The 16,423-nt window shown below is 45.5% G+C and overlaps 1 protein-coding gene across 3 annotated transcripts in view; it reads left to right on the top strand.

Annotated features, from left to right (window-relative positions):
- Schip1 (Schwannomin interacting protein 1) overlaps positions 1 to 16,423 on the top strand; it is a 138,980-nt gene that overhangs the window by 69,269 nt on the left and 53,288 nt on the right. The window contains exon 1 of one of the 3 annotated variants that reach the window (XM_075680797.1): positions 11,469 to 11,645. The exons of the other annotated variants lie outside the window; for them this stretch is intronic. The gene's annotated coding sequence lies outside the window, so the exon portion shown is untranslated. Of the gene's footprint in view, positions 1 to 11,468; positions 11,646 to 16,423 lie in introns of those variants that run through there. 3 annotated transcript variants of the gene reach the window in all.

The following is a 16,423-nucleotide window of genomic DNA, read 5'->3' as shown; positions in this document are numbered from 1 at the left end:
TTTTTTTTTTTTTTAGGGACGGCATAGGAAGTTTCCAAATCGGCGTCGAAGCCTGTAATGCATATGCAGATCATTAAAAGGGAATAGTCTAAAGTGGCTTCTCCGCAGCAAGAATCTTTGTGGGGAAAAGCCAACTTCTTTTACGCCGACAGTTTTTTAGAAGTTTGCCTGCGTGCCGATGAAATTGTCATGTAGTGTGGTTACAAATGGAAAGCTTTTGTTTTAATCAGATCGCTCAGTTCTGGCAATGACACATTTCTCTGCGTTAAAAAGATGTACGTCTTCATGCTGCTGCTGAATAATCTTGCCATCATCTTCGAAAAGGGATGGCGACAAATAATCACCTGCACTGCTTGAGCTAATCAGATATTATATACATCTATTGCAGTCTAATATTTTGCCTGTCTCGCCTTGATCTGTTTTCTTTTTATAATAACCTCTCTCTGTACACTGACATTTGCCTGCAACGACTCCGGCTGTATCAATCTCTTCCAGCTTTTTTTTTTTTCATCAATAATACTTGAACTATGTCTTCAATGCATCGCCTTACGGCACCATGTGACATGGCTATACGTGCACCAGTGACTAAAGGTATGCGGACCAGGGGTTCTACAAGAAAACAAGATACGAATTCTTAGGCAACTCAGACTGAAAACTTGGAACTGAAGAATTCACTGTGATGTTTCGAATGACAAGAATGAACTAGTCTTCAGTTTCAGGTTACATGACAAGGCGTCGCATATACAGTCGAACGCCTTTATAGCGAAGTACTTGGGGCCTACAAAGTCATTTGTTGTACTGGTCACTTCGTTGTAAAAGTCGCGCATCGCACATCTAGAACCGAGACAGAATTATTCCTTCGTTGTAAAGGTCAGTTCGTTGTAGCGGTATTCGTTGTAGAGGCGCTCGTCTGCATTCGTTTTTCTGTTCTTTTTTTGTAAACCTTGGTCCGTAATGTTTTGATCATGGATACACCTGTTACAGAAAATTCCTTCATTGCGACAGTGTGCGTAGCGTTAGGCGAGTATGCCTTATGACGTGTAGTGTAATTAAGCGCGTCTCTCAGTAGTGGATTATTGGCGTGAGAACGAGACGTATCAGTGATGCATTGCAGATGATGCTCACTCCTGTGAGGTAGTGTAGAAACGAATCTGAATGTTGTGGAATTTTAACTGCGAATATTAGTCATATAGAAAGCAATCAGACCCGCCGTGGTTGCTCAGTGGCTATGGTGTTCGGCTGCTGAGCACGAGGTCGCGGGATTGAATCCCGGCCACGGCGGCCGCATTCCGATGGGGGCGAAATGCAAAAACACCCGTGTGCTTAGATTTAGGTGCACGTTAAAGAACCCCAGGTGGTCGAAATTCCCGAAGTCCTCCACTACGGCGTGCCTCATAATCAGAAAGTGGTTTTGGCGCGTAAAACCCCATAATTTAAAAGCAATCAGAAGGCTTGCGAAAGTAAGCCAAAAACTGTTAAAGATGTGTCACTGATGCCCAACTTTTAAGAATTCGTTGGCTATCACCAGTGCATTAATTATATTGCACGTCAGAGTGAAAAAAAAAATCACAATCCTCTTTTTTTATTCCTTCTTTTTCAGATTTAGTAGGCGTTGTCGCCTTGACATAGTGGTTGTTACTCCTCGAGTCATGGAGCATGGAAAATAGTTGTAAATGCGGTGGTATGGGGAGTCATTGATTGATTGATTGATTGATTGATTGATTGATTGATTGATTGATTGATTGATTGATTGATTGATTGATTGATTGATTGATTGATTGATTCTGCTGTTTTGGTGTGCTACGTACCGTCGTCTTTGTTGAATAACCATTATGAATATATTTCGTAAGAACAGGCACCTACGAACAGCTCGTTGGTGCAACTACAATTCGAGCACGAGTCCGGCGCCACGGAGGTTGCCGCTGAAGGTCTCATTGAATATTCCCGTGGTGCCATTGTCACCTCTATGTTGGTTTAAAAGCTGATTTATGGATCGCCTTAGGCAATTAGACTCAACATCTGAAGGTGCTAATGCACCCAGTGTCGTCTGTCTCTAAAGATATATACCTGACATTCAGAGATTAGTGTAATAAGCAGGACACTTGGTAAAGTTAATGCACAAGACACAAGATAGTCATTTCTGAAATAATTATGAGGTTGCTCTACAAAGTGGTTTCGGTCATTGAAAGACGGTGAAATGCACCACTACGTAATTAAATATGATTTCGATTGCTTGTCATGTTCAACATGTATTGGCACCTGCGGACTCTTACATCAGGCGCCGACTGTAGAGCGGAAACTACGGCAATTGTTAAGTGCAAATTGTGCTTCCGAAAAGCTGCGGCGAGACCTTGCTGACACACGAACGTGAAAGCGAGTAACAGCAGTAGTTGCCTAACGGCAAAGCAGTTTCCCATCAACCGCGAGTTCCGCGCTTTTCAGCGTAATCTCGCGGATTCTCCAATTTCTCAAGTATTCCCCTCGCCCTGCTTGTGCTACTGTTCGATATTTCTAAAGCGTCAAACTTACACAACCACCGCGAGGCGGAAACCTTTGAAAGGGAAAATAAATGTAACGAGAGGTACTTCTCTTTCTCTCTCTGCCTCTCTCTAATTCTCACTTTATTGCAAATACAGCGAACAGTGGAAATCGATGGTTTAAAACTATCGTTCTCAGGCCAAAGCGGAGAGTTCTCCGGAGCGTAATGTGCTTTGAATGTGCTTTCTTTGTCTATGTATTATTGCATCTTTTTTTTTTGTCTGTAGGGAGGACTCGTGTACTCAATTGCCGATTCTTTAAGTGGCACACGATCCTCGTATGTGGGCGTCAGCGCCCGCTTCGACCGCCTTGCTTGCGTCAACAGACGCTGATGGTCGGTTCTACTTTTTTTCTCTCACTATATATGTGTACCAGGATTTAAAAAGAAACTGAAAGTTCGGGTTAAAAGAAAGGTTCGAGAAAACGTGCATTCATCCATCCGGAAGCGAGAAAAAAAAAGAAACGAAAAGAGGCAAAGTTTTCGCCACCTCAAACACATGTCACTGTTTCGTGTTTCATCGCTTCGAACGCGCCATCGTTGGGCGGGAACATGAGGAATGACTGCTGCTCCCACGAAAAAGAAAAGCAAATGTAACGCGTGTCCTCGTTTTCGCTTCTGCTCGCGAGCGCCTACATTTTTCATATTTACTTTCTTTTATACAACAAAAACCGTTGATGTCTTTTCCTTTTCCCTCTTTCTGCGCCGGCGCCTGTACTTTCGGATAACCGAACGTCCCAGTACCGTTTCGGAATTTCATGTGAGATTGATTCGAGGTATTTTTGTTTGACTTGTTTGCACGCGGCATTCAGATTGATTATTTATTCCAAACTGTTTCGTCAGAACAGCATCCCAAATGGAGGACAAAAAGAAATATAAATAAATATTTGCATGTTTCGGCACGCGCGGACGTACGAAATGCGAGTCATGCTGGAAATCTGAGCAAGGCAGCAAGCGAAATACGACATAGCCTCGTGCGTACAAACGCTGGTCCCCCACGTATTGCGTGCCGTTGATATATTTTTTTTTGCTGCATTTTATTTGCATGTTTGTTTAGAATGAAGCAATTTACTTACCATGGGATCGGAAAGGGGGGGGGGGGGTAGCTCTGATTGTTTGCGTGAGGTTTTTCTTTCTTTCCTTTTTTTGCCTATCCTAGGTGCTTCGGTTAGAATAAGCATCATGCTGAAGAAAAGTTAAGTGAATTAAAAACAAAGAGAGACCGTGATTGCTTGAAAAAAACTGCTGACATGCGCAATCCGAGAACTTATACGAACAATTCTAGCCAAACCGGATTCCTCGTGTACCGTATGCAAAATCAAAACCTGTTTTCTTTTTTTCCCCATCTTCTTGCGAAACCATCAACGTGACTGCGGAGAAGTAAACGAACCAGCGCAATTCGAGCAAGTTCGTTGGGTGACGTATTTCACGCACGTATTTCATGGGCTTCGTGAACCGCAAGTAGTTACGGCGTGCTTATGTCTTTATCCAGCAGCTGTACATGATACTGCTTTTCTGTCGTTCTTGTTGGAGTCTCAAAACCGAGCCAACGTAATTTTACGCTTGCTTCTCGAAATAGAGGAGCGAGCAGAAGATAATAAAGAGAAACATGGCTTTGTTCTTTTGCAGATGCTCGCTCCGCAGTTGCGAGAGCAAGGCAGAGATTCAGTGGAAGTCCTCCTAAAAAGGATGGATTTATCTCAACACCGATTACTACAACTCTATATTGAAAATACGCGTAGTAGAACCGTGTTCTTTTCTGCTCTTTGCAATCTCTAGTCCATGCATTTGAGTCAGAAATGCGCTTAACTGTGTCACTCAGGTAAGCGGGAAGAGTCAAAAGCTGAGCTGTAACAGGAAGGGCGTACAGCGCTGAAATTTTTTTCTGGTGCATTTGAATTGCATCTGAAGTTTCGCAACAATTGTTTCTGATGAAACTTCAGGTGCAAATAGACCAGAACGTTCAGCTGCAGCCTATCGCACAGCGTTTCTTGTCAACGACCTCCATCAGTATACGCGAAACTGATGACTGAACAATGCTATAAAGCTCGTTCGATGCGAATGGCGTAGGCGCGAGTTGCTTCCGTGACTCCTTCGTGGGAGTGAAATGGATGGCCAGGGCTGACAACAAACCGCATTCTCAGTCATGGTCTTCGTACTTCCTATCACACTGTTACCCGGGGCGATGACTCCGCGGCTAGGGCCTTGCGCTGCTGAGCGCAAGCTCGTGGGTTGTTTCGCAGCCTAGGCGACCACGTCCGGATGGGGTGTCAAATGCAAGAAGGCTCGTTAACTGTTAACTTAGGTTCTCGGTGTAGGTTAAGGAAACCGACGCGGTCAGAACAGTCTGAAGCCATCCACGGAATTGTCTCTCAGAGCCAAACTGCGGACGTCAGAAGCCATTCGCCATCATCATTAACACTACAGCTATGTACCGTGCACCATTGCATGCGCACTTTCGCAGTCGTTCTGCTCCCCACTCTTCTCGTTCCGCCCACACTTCCTCAGCATCCCTCTGTATATTTCTCGGTGTTCTCGCCTTCGTTTTATTTTTTCTTTCTCTTTCTTCCCATCTCGTCTCCTCCGTGCTATCTGTACTCTGGCACTTGTTTCGCTTATCGTTTGTCGCGCGCATTTCGACTGCCCCTTTTGTTCTTCTGTTTTATTATTTCTCTTTTCGCGTTTTAGCATGTGACTATACTCTCACCCGCGCACCTTTGGCGCACTGCCTGAGGAATTCCTTTCCGTTAGCGCCTCGCGCAGTGAGAATGGCGTTGGCTAGCTACGAGCGCGAAAGTAAGGAATAAATACGAGCGACGACCCAGTTCTGAAGTCGTTATTCCTCTTACTCGCGTGAGCACAACAAGCAGAAAATTGGGAAGCAGCGAGGGAAAAAAAGGCGGTACAGGATATCTTGGCTTTTCCGAGCACAAACAAGAGCGGCGTTGCCATCGGCGAAAGACAGTAGTGGGGAAGGAAGGCGGTTTTTTGAGGGACCCGGAAGCGTCGCGTCCTTTCTCGTTCTCTTCCGGAAAGCGCGCGGGGTTGTCCGGAAGTCGAGAGTTCGACCGGGCCAGCAGTTCTTCCACCGCGACGCCACTAGACACCATCGGCGCTAGTGGGGGTAACGACCGCGCGCCGGTGACCCGGACCCGGGCTCGGACTCGGCCACGCTTAAAAAAGGTGGAGTGGAAAGGAGTGCATGTGGGGAAGGTAGAATAAGAGTGCGTGCCAGCCTAGAGACAAGAATCGAGCTAGCGACGAGGCTGAAGAGAGCTTAGCGGCCGGTGCCCGGAACTTGAGAAACAAAACGACATAACCCTTCAGCCCTGAGCGCCCCCCCACACGCCCCCCCCCCCTTTTTTTTGCATGCCGCCGAAAGACGACGACAACTGCCGCCAGGCTGTCGTGACCGCTGTGTCTAAAGTGTAGCAAAACTGCCGCGCCTCGCGGCCCTTTGCCAGTGCTTGTATATGGAACGCGCAAGCAAGCAGCATGAGGTGTTTTGAGAACTCAGACGAAGATAATAATACTAGAATAACAAATTTGTTGGTGTGGAAGGAATCCTTTCTTTAAGGAAACAGAGATAAGCTAGAAAAAGAAAAAGCTTTGAGAGTAATGAGAAATGCAGGCAGAGAAGACAACCATTCATTGGTATAGGCGCTGAAGAAAGGCGCATTTTTTCATACTTTCGTCTCACAATTTTGTCATCTGGACAGCGCTGGCCTAGCGAGTCCCTTTTGTTTGCACTATGAACTATTACAGGAACTGAGATCGCAGTATCATTGAATAAATCCTTGAAAGTGTGTTTAAAGAGTGTTGAAACAAAGATATCAAGATTTTGAAAAAGTAAGGGTGACAGGATAAAGATGCGACAACCGCTCATTCTCCGTAAATACATATTTTCACGCAGTCATCCATAAACACTTGGCGTACTTCACAGCTAATAGCCTTTGGTACGTGTAGGACGTTTACCGCAGACGTTTCAGTAATCATTTAAGTGTGCCCTACATCGAGTGAAAGCGACAGCAAAAAAGTACACACCAAACGAAAGGTCAATACAGAGAGATGTATAACGTATAAATACGTGTTTGGTGGCGATGGAATGGGTCTTACTTGCTCGTCGTGTTATGCTTCATGCTTCTTTTGTTATTGCGGTTGCTTGTCCTTTCGTCCACAGCTCGATCTTGAAAGTTTCTCTTTGGATTCTTTTTTTTTTTATCTTTCGTATTTGCACACAAGAGCATTCGACGTCATTCCATCGCGCATTTTTCAAGGCGAAGCTTTCTTTTCGAACCCCTCCCAGACTTTCCTGATCGTGGCTGCTGGGTGCTGCTGCTGCCTCGCCGAATAGTTCAGACTTAAACAAACAAGAAAAAAACACCTTGCCTTACGTGTTCCATAGTTGGATTGAACCTCGGTCCCTCAGCGCAGCAGTCCGATGCTATAACCGTTACGCCTCATTTACACGTATACGTTTACTTTCTTTAGCACTGAATAATCGAATGTGTACTGCTATAACTCCAATGGCAACTAGTTTTTTTTAGCTGATCGCTGCATGCGTCATATTGCGTAGCGCAACAGCGCGAGAGCACATGCGTGCAGGCCAGTTTCCTTCAACATAAAGACGCAGCAACGAAATGGTCAAACTTATAGCAGCTGATTAAATGCTTCACGAAAGCATGGCTTCACCGAGATTTCAAGATGTGCGTTGGATCTCCATTCTTTTGTTTTTTTTTAATCATTACCACTTTGTGTTTGACGCTTTCCTGACATAAACGCTCTGTGACGCTTCATAATGCTTGTGACAGGAAAGGAAACAAGCACACGCATGAACGCACGAGTATTGTTAGAAGTTCTTGACAAAACTACATACCAATATGTGCGAAAGTTCTCGCACCTGAGAGGTACAGACATTGACAGCTCCGAGAGCCAGAATTTCTGTGCGCCAACTGTTCAGCACAACGTAGAACAACGCGGTCACGGGAGTAGTATTATTTGCGTGACTTTTGTCAATGTAAATTGCTGTGCAGCAACATCTCACAAAGCGCAGTCGCGTTAGCTCCCAAGGGCCTTCCGTGCTTGCATGTTCTGAGGTCAGTAAAGTCTGCTTTTAACAAAGGACCGCGTATCATTTTGCTGCAGAGAGGGTGCGTCAAAGCTCCACGCACTCAAAAATACCGCTTTTCGCGTCTGTTGGCTCGAAAAAGCCGACAACAACTCTGGAATCACCTATATGTCGGTCCATATTTATCAGCACTGAAGCACCCAGCCGTCTCTTTAGGCGTAAAATACAGAACACAAAAGGGGCGCTCGCGGTTTACGAAGCCGCAACTGCTTTGCCAGAAGCTTGCGTAATACAAAGCTCGATATAGAAAACAGCACGATAACGCTAGTCGCATATACGGTGCTCCCGAAAGTGCCGCACGCTCGGCCCTGTTTCTCTCAAGGGCGAGGGCACCAGATGTTTCCACTCGGAGTAGTTCTTAAGATGGCGGCAGACGATAACGGTCAGGCATCTGAAGCAACTATGCTTGCAGCGCGCTGTCGCGGAGCTTGCTTGGCGCCGAGATTGAGCCCCGCGACTGCTAAACAAACAAACAAAAAACAGTGTTTGCCATGCAACGTCTTTCCGCGGTTGACTGAAGAGCGCGACATTCGACTACGCGGGAAGTTTGAAAGAAGAAAATCGATAAGCATCTCAGCGAAGTGAGCACGGATCTATTAGAGGAGAGGCGCAGGTTGTTGGTATGTGATTGGGATTCTCACTAGCGGCGCAATTACGCACAACACCCTGCGCTTCTCCGAATCAATCTGAATGGAAAGGCGTAGAAAACAACACTAGAGTTCGATCTCGCATCTGACTTGCTTTCTGTTTACTGCTATTGTTTTTTGTTTTTGATATTCTAATTAAGAAGTGCCGTTAAATATCTGCGGTTATTCTAACTGCCCATTCACACATACGGCATCTTCGAGTAAATTATTCGTTTGAACGAAATTTGAAGTAATGGAAGACATTGTATCATCGGCTTCTCCGCAAACAATAAATTGCCCAATGATCAATGGATGATAACATGAGATATGAAAACTCGGCTTACTTAGATTTGCTCCAATTTTCTTCAGTGTCCTGAGCTGTAAATATTAATTCCGAGTGCTACGCATAATTTAATTAATTAAATAATTGATTAGCACTTTGCTACAATCTGCCATAGCAACACTCCTGATTCGGGAACGCACGGGCGCGTGCGCATTGCTCTTACCCGCGGAAGTCAGATTGCATGCCCAATAGTTTTTCTCTTTGCAGAACGAGAGAGAAACGTAACGTCGGCCGCTGCCACGAATGACACAGCGCGGCACAGCCGAAGCAAATGACGCACAAAAAGCCGCCTGTCAACTGCTGCGGCACTAAACGCTCAAAGTGCAACCAAGGTGCAATAGCGCGACTTGTGTCAGGCGGCGCCGAAAGGGCAAGTTCAAAGAAAGCAACATGAGCTAGTTCCAGCCCCCTCCCCCCCCCCCCGTTCTCACAACACCATCGCCCTAGCCCCTTCTGGCCCGTACCACCAAACTTATTTGTCAGCTCTAGTTCGTTTTTCCTCGGCTATACTTTATCTCCATTCGCTGAGGGGTTAGTGAAAGAAGAGACTTTGAAGAAATACAACAAAAGGGATCATGAAACGATCGACATCTGAAGACAGCGCAACTTGCTATCGAAGCTTTGATCAAACGACGTGAGAGCACATCGAAGGAGGGATGGTTAACACAAATTGGCTGGTTACTTGGCGCGTTTTTTTTTTTTTTTCAGAATGCGTCATGGTTACAGCGCTAACGCACAAGGGACTAAGCAAAGTCGGCACAACAAGCACTGGACTCCAACTGAGATATTGGTTTTCAGTTGATGTCTAGCAATTGTGGTGCACACTGCGCTCAAATTTTGGGGCCTTTAACTCAGCCCTTTGGGCATTTCGCACAATTAACTGAACACAAACGTTTGTACAAAATCAATATGCCAACCTTTCATACAATCGATTGAACTTCAGGAATGTTTCCCGAAATAGACGGGGGGGGGGGGGGCACCTACTTGATCAGGGAGAGAGGGGCTGGGCCGGCGGGTGTTGTCACATGTCGTTTTAAGCCTGGTATTATCGTGCACATAATTGTTTTCTAGAAGGGAAGAGAACGTAGCTCCGCTCCCCCCCCCCCCCTACTACTAGGCTACGCCCTTTTGGTTTCACCATTTATTCAACAACACTTGGACCAGTGCTTCTTAACTGTAACTTCTTTCCTTGATCCCTCATTTGGCTCCGACAAAGAGAAGTTTCCTTGTCGAAACGCTGGATCCAGGTTAAAGACTCCAGGCTGAGGCTACTCTTTGTTATCCCGCAGTTGACAAACGCTTTAGTCCTCTGTGTTTTTAATTGCAACAATAACACTTTCTGAGAAAGGAAAGCAGGCGATCAGAGCGAGCAGTTGCGGTCGACGGATAACAAACAAAAAGGAGTGAAAGACGTTAGATTATGTTGCGGAAAAAATATAACCCTTTAACAAACACTTGAACTGGCTTTCCCGCTGTGCTTCAATTCTTTACGCATAGCGGCAACTACGCTCTTAAGGTCTCGACTGTGCACGCAATTTGTGCGTATAGTGACGTACCTGTCTCTGTAATACACTGAAACGTTTTCGCAGACTCAGGGAAGTGTTCGAAACGCTTAAATCTCGCCCCTGCGATGAATATTGCTGCCATGTTTGGAAGATGCGGCTGTGCTAGAGAACCTAATTGCGCAGTGCTTTAGAAAGACAGCCTTAGCTGGCGTCGCTTCGCGCAGAAAGCAAATTGGGGAACTAAACCTCCGAGGAAACTACACGAAGAAGAGAGGCTGAAGAAAAAGAATAAATGGGTAACTATAGGTAGGGATGAAAGTAGGGTATACGTGCTCTTACTTGAAAGGGAAGACAAAAAGCCCGCAAGTTGGCAGAAAAGTAGAAACATAGGCGAAATCATCAAGGGAGGCTGAACCACAATGACAAGAGGGAAAAAAATGATATACAAATAAATAAAGTGAAGCTGAGGGACGAAGCAGTGAAGCGGAGCTACGATGAAAAGACAGTGTCGCCTGGCGTAGTGGGCTTTCTTTATAGAAAGCCAGAGCGGTGCTGTGAGCCAGGAAGACCTCTCAGCCTTGCAGTGAAGTGGCTGCAGAGGCAGTGCCATCAAAATGGAGCGGACAGGGGCGACTGAGAAAGGAGGAAATAAATGAATTGGCTCAGGGGTATCGGCACGAACTGCGGAACTAATGAACGAGCAGAGGCGTAGACGAAGTAAAGAAATGGAGGATAAAAGAAACGAGAAGAACGTTGTGAAAGCTGGAAGAAAACGTCCCATTGAAGCCAGTGGGCTGCACGAAAAAAAAGAAAGAAAAATACATAGAGAAGCACGGTCTAGGGAAAGTATGTGGCGAGAAGAGCAGATCAATGAAAGAGGTCAGAGGAGATGCACTGAAAAGAATGCGTAGGTTTACAACAGTGCGAAAGAAGCGAATAAAAAAGAAAGAAAAAGGTTAGTAAACAAAGCTCATGCACGTAAAAGGCTCGCCATAACTGCAGCGGCACTATAGCGATATAGAGGGCAAATGAGCTGAGTACTCAAAACGGAAAAAGCAGAGGAAAAGCCCATAAAAGGGGGGACAACGGTAATGCAGGGCGCGGCGCTCGCCCGCAATACCCAAACAAAACGCGATGCAAAAAAATAGAGTCGAGGACGACGCCGGAAGGAGGAGCGAGAGACCAAAGGACGACGGCGCGAAGGAGAAAGACGAAAAAGATGAACCAGCATGGAAAGGAGAGAGAGAGAAAAAGAGAGAGGGAGTGCAGCGTGCCTCCCCCTTCTCCTCCAGTCTCCTCCGCTCGCACTCTCCTCTGCACCCTCGCGGCGCGCGAGGGCTAGGCTCCCTGGCTTGGCGGCCATTGGAAACAGCCGGCGTTGCGCCGAGAAGCTGCTGCTGGCAACCGTCGTCGCCGCCATGTGAGCGAGCAGCAACTGCGCTTGGGCGCCTCCTCCGCTTGCTCGGGGTTTCAGGCAGCGGCATGGAAGCGGATTCTAAGTCCAGAGGTAAGATCTTCGAGTCTGCAGCCTCCGGTAGTGCTTTAGACCGGGGTTGCTGGACAACTTTGCGGCGTTGTGTATCGAGCCCGCAAGCCGACCGACGGAGGAGAAGCAAGTGGTAGCCACGATCGAGGGTGGAACGTCTTTCCGCTTCCACTCCTTCCTTCCTACCCTGCCGAAACAGTGTGCGTTTTGCCGCGCGTCACCCCCTGCACTTCCGTTCTCCCTTGGACAGCAGCCCGACTTGGTGGTGCAGTGCGCTCAGGAAACGACGGCTGGTTTCGTGTCTGTGCGTGCGTGAGGTCGGTGCAATGTGGTGCAGTTGCCTTGCGGCGGCGGTCGCGTCGAAATCCGCCCACTCCGTTGGCACGGTGCCTGAGCGGCTCTGAGTAAGCGCAGCGGCACACCGGACTCAGACTTGTGTTTCTTACAGGATGCAGCGATGGCATCTGTTACGCGCGTTTCACTTCGGGAAGCATGCGCGACATATATGTTGCCCGCAGGTGTAATTTTGCAGAATGCCGAATGGCTTTCGCTGTTGCTGATTTTCATTTTTCGTTGTTTCCGTATAGCGGGGAGGAATAGCCGGAACCAATTCACGACAACAACATAACCAACAACAGCATCAGACAACAACAGCATCATCTTGAGCTGCGCAGCTGAAATGGCGGAGCGTTCTGTTTACGGAACGCCTACAGCTGGCATGAGGCCCTGTGGTAATGAAAAACACAGAAGTTTCGCTCTTAAGCATTCGCATGCTTGCGTGGACCAGTAATCCATTCATGATGGAACTCTCCCTTCTGTTGTTTCGGAGTGTTTGAGAATGAAGATGGTAAATTATATGTATGCGTTAATATTTATTATTTCCTCACCGTTCAAATATGCCGTCACTAATAAAACTTCGCGTTGACATTATGTTATGTTTTCTTGGCAACGTAAGCTTTGTGCAGCTTTCACCCCCCACTACCACGGTGCAGTTTCTATTCGTTTTGCCACTGTTGTAAAACTTGCCAGAGTATTGGTTCCAACTTCAATAAAAAGTGGTTCCATATTTTATATGATGGACAAGAAGCGGAGTCACATTTGCTTAATGTCGTAAACGTGCCGCATGGCGTGAAATTTAAGCAAACATTTAGCGTAATCGGTTTTAAAGTTATGACTACAAAATTCATGCAGGTATATAACTCACCTGCATGAATTCACCTGTTTTCTCACCAGCAAACTTACATATTTATTATTTGGTCTAATTAGACTCCTTCGAAGTTAACTATTACCAGCGGCAGGAAACAGCGAAATTTACGTCTCCCTCGCAAGAAAAGAAAGAGCAACTCTCTCCACCCACTTCCCGCATTTCCTTCAAACCCACTTGTTTCTATGTTGCATTTCGTAACGAATTACAGATTACATAAACCACGATATCTATTCTCTCTGTGCGCGAATATATAGTAGTGGGCGCTAAAGCTATTAGGCTCGTGAGCGGGACATTTCCTCAAATTGCTGTTTCCTTCTTAGCGTGAAAATTCTCGTCTCAGCACTTTCAAAATCTACCTGGATCATATGTTGTTTAGTATGTGTACGTTCATTTCATCCGCGCCAACGAACAGGAATTAGCTTATTTACATAAATGACATAAATGTTCCAGATGCTTCCTCTCACCATGCTCTGACCACATAGCCTCATTAAGGTAATTTCTACCGAGGGCGTCGAAATTTCGTCCTTGTTTTGCTATCGTGCCAAATGTTAGCGTTTGCTACATAATTGTACACTGTCTTTCGGTCTTCGCTAGGCGCGGTGCACTTGAGTAGACGTGTCGGCCCACGAGCTCTCACTTATTAGTCAAGTTAGTCACAGTTATAGTAACGTTGGAAGGGCACATAGTCGCATTGAAGACACTAAAGTGGGCTAGTTGGTTACGAGTACTATGAAACAAGTTTAGACGGGAGACAGCCAAATCCGATATGCAAAGGAACGGCGTTTGTCTTTTGTAGCTCACTGTGTTCCTCGTAAAATTGCGCCGTAATACGTACTACGTTTCACAATGCACATTCAAGCCAGTGTAACCTCAGCATTTATTTTACTTCGTGGGGCAAATGCACATTAAACGACGTCTCATGTCGGATATCGTTGAAATGTGCCCCCTAGATTTCATCACCGATTCAGGCTGCTATTTGGCTGATTGGATACTAGTAAAACTTCTTCCTTAACATTGGACGGCCATGTGGCCTTACAGAGTTCACTTTCTTACAAATGGCGAATCCGTCCTGCAATGTTTGCTTCTCCTTGTTCGCGCTTTCCCAGCGACCTTCTACGCGCCCGATTCGAAGCGAATGAGCTGCCTGAGGAGGCGATTACGACGAGTCTCTCAATTAGTCATCCGAACATGTCTGTCTGCCAGCAGATGCAAGAGAGTCGACCGCTGTGTTTGGGTCGCCGAGAAAGCGCGCGTCTAAAGATAGCGAGATGCCTCGGCTGCCTGCCTGCCTCTACTCTTAACAGGCGCATAACTTCCCATGAAGCACGCGAAGAGACCTAGCACCTCCTTCCAGGGTGGGCCCGCACGAACCACCGTACGTGTAGTGACGATAGTCACTTTGTTCTGGTTACTACGGCAGCCCTGTCAGCCTTCTCCGGGTAGCACTTCTCTTTCACGTTTCTTTCACCCATGTGTGTCTTCCCCCGTTCCCAAAGCCCATACTCCTTTCGTTTCCATTCCTGGCCTCATTCACTTTTTCTTTCGCTTCGCTGAAAACAATTTTCACGGCGTTCCTTTTTAAAGGTTCAAGTTTCTGTGCATGTATACTATTTTATTATTCCTAACATTAACCCCTACCTACGTCTCTCCTATTTCATCCTATTCAGTTAGAAGTCAGAAAACTTCCTGGGCTGGAGAGAAAAGGCTCTCCAGTCCAGAAGCCGTTTGACTCATTTTGTCCCTTTCTGCAGCAAAAGGTAGCCAGGCGGTATTTGCACTGGCTAAGCTCACTGTCTGTCTCTTTTTTTTTTCTCTCCATCTCTTCCTGGACTGGGGTAACAGATAGAGAAAAATAAACGAAGGAAAGGAACAAGTAATTTTTTTGTTGAACAGTAACAACAGCACTGAGAACACAGCGAGGTAAAGTACATAATGACATCCATGATTCTATCCTATTTCAAGACCACCTATGCAGGTTTCCTCGAATTCTTTGCGCGAATAGAGACCGTGTAAGTTTGGTTCAAACATTTCGCGCAGAGCATTTAGCCTTTCTAAAATTTCTCTTACTAGTTGTACAAGAAATTAATGCATGCACTCTTCAATGTACGTAGAGTGTAATTATTTTCTTGTGTAATTTAGAAAAAAGTAAGAAAGGAAACATTTCCTTTTTTAGGGTATGTTCTTAAAAACAAACATTATCAGCTTCTTTAAAACAAAATGTTAGGTACACTCTAATTGCTTACTCACGCTTTCTTCTTCAATTAAAAGCAGAGCTACCACGTAGAAGTGATTGCGTAAAATTGACATGTGGAAAGCAACGTAAGAAAGTTACATTTTAGTATTGTAATTCGATAGTTACAATACTAAAAAGTTGAAACTGAAAATTAACTTTAAGAAGAGTGAATTATTGAAGAAAAGAATGACTTTTCTGGGTAGAATACTGGACGGAACCACCAAAAACACAAAGGAAGAGTCTGTGACACGCTTCACAAAGCTAGTCAAACCATATGACATTTCATGTTATATATATAGGTGGTTTCTTGTATGACTCAAGCGTGCTCTCGTCAAATGAAGTTCTTAAAAGGACACTGAAAGGCAACAGTGAATCCGTTTAGGTAGGCTGCTAAATTGCTGATTCAAAATTGTGTTTTCATTCATTTGACGGAGTAAAATAAACGCCAAACTTTCTTGAATTTCGCTCCAGGACCCCAGCAATATCGCTTCCCGGACTTGAATATATATATGTATATATATATATATGTGTGTGTGTGTGTGTGTGTGTGTGTGTGTGTGTGTGTGTGTGTGTGTGTGTGTGTGTGTGTGTGTGTGTGTGTGTGTGAATGAGAAGACAGGGGGTTAACCGAGGGGCCCGATTTGTATTAGCCATATCATAAGAAGCCAACAAACACTGACACCAAAAACAACTGCATAAGTAATTTCCCCAATGTTGTTTTCAGTGTCAGTGTTTGTTGGCTTCTTATGATATGACTAATAAAAATCGGGCCCCTCGGTTAACCTCCTTTCTTCTCGGTTATTACACAACGAGGATCTCGAATCCGGCAACATTGATGCCTTCAGGTAGCATGTGTGGGTTTATTGACCGGTTGCCTTCGCAAAAAAAGATCACGTTCTCGTGACGCCTGCGGCAGAAAGGATGTTCCACATCCACTGCCAAGGTCTGTGAGTGGTGGCGCTGGCTAACACTCCCAAGGTTCTACTAGGAAATATAATAATGGGGAAACGGCGCGCGGTAGCTCAATTGGTCGAGCATCGCGCACGAAATGCGAAGGTTGTGGGATCGTTGTCCACCTGCGGCAAGTTGTTTTGTCATCCACTTTCATTTCCATTCATTTATCGTTTCTTTATTTCATTCATTAATCACAAGTAATTTCCCCTATGTTGTCCCTAGTGTCAGTGTTTGTTGGCTTCTTGTTATATGACTATATATATATATATATATATATATATATATATATATATATATATATATATATATATATATATATATACACTTGTACTTCATCAATCTCGGCGCAAAGACAGTTCTTAGAACTTGCTATGTCCAGTCTCCAGTTCCTCGTGAGTGTTCTCT

Source organism: Dermacentor variabilis, chromosome 2 (genome assembly GCF_050947875.1).
Source record: "Dermacentor variabilis isolate Ectoservices chromosome 2, ASM5094787v1, whole genome shotgun sequence".
In the NCBI taxonomy this organism is placed as follows: Eukaryota; Metazoa; Arthropoda; class Arachnida; order Ixodida; family Ixodidae; genus Dermacentor; species Dermacentor variabilis.
This window is presented reverse-complemented; position numbering and strand designations above follow the sequence as displayed.